Here is an 866-nt window from a genome sequence, read left to right as displayed (position 1 = left end):
TGTACAAACAAAAACAATGTAGTCAAAATCAGGAGGGAAACAACAAATTGGGAAAAAATCTTTATAACGAAAAACTCAGACAGGGGTCTAATTACTCAAATATACAAGGAGTTAAAGCAATTGTATAAAAAATCAAGCCATTCCCCAATTGATAAATGGGCAAGAGACATGAATAGGCAATTTTCAGGTAAAGAAATCAAAAGTATCAATAAGTACCTGAGAAAGTGTTCCAAATCTAATAATTAGAGAAATGCAAATCAAAACAACTCTGAGGTATCACCTCACACCTAGCAGATTGGCTAAAATGATAGAAGGGGAGAGTAATGAATGTTGGAGGGGATGTGGCAAAATTGGGACATTAATGCATTGCTGGTGGAGTTGTGAACTGATCCAGCCATTCTGGCTGGCAATTTGGAACCATGCTCAAAGGGCTATAAAAGATTGCCTGCCCTTTGATCCAGCCATACCATTGTTGGGTTTGTACCCCAAAGAGATCATAGATAAACAGACATGTACAAAAATATTTATAGCTGCGCTTTTTGTGGTAGCAACAAACTGGAAAAGGAGGGCATGTCCTTCAATTGGGGAGTGGCTGAACAAACTGTGGTATATGCGGGTGATGGAATACTATTGTGGTAAAAGGAATAATAAACTGGAGGAGTTCCAGGCAAACTGGAGAGACCTCCGGGAACTGATGCAGAGCGAAAGGAGCAGAGCCAGAAGAACATTGTACACAGAGACTGACATACTGTGGTAAAATCGAATCTAATGGGCTTCTGCACCAGCAACAATGCAATGACCCAGGACAGCTCTGAGGGATTTATGGTAAAGAATGCTACCTACATTCAGAGGAAGAACTGCAGGAG

This window comes from Gracilinanus agilis, chromosome 3 (genome assembly GCF_016433145.1).
Source record: "Gracilinanus agilis isolate LMUSP501 chromosome 3, AgileGrace, whole genome shotgun sequence".
In the NCBI taxonomy this organism is placed as follows: domain Eukaryota; kingdom Metazoa; phylum Chordata; class Mammalia; order Didelphimorphia; family Didelphidae; genus Gracilinanus; species Gracilinanus agilis.
This window is presented reverse-complemented; position numbering follows the sequence as displayed.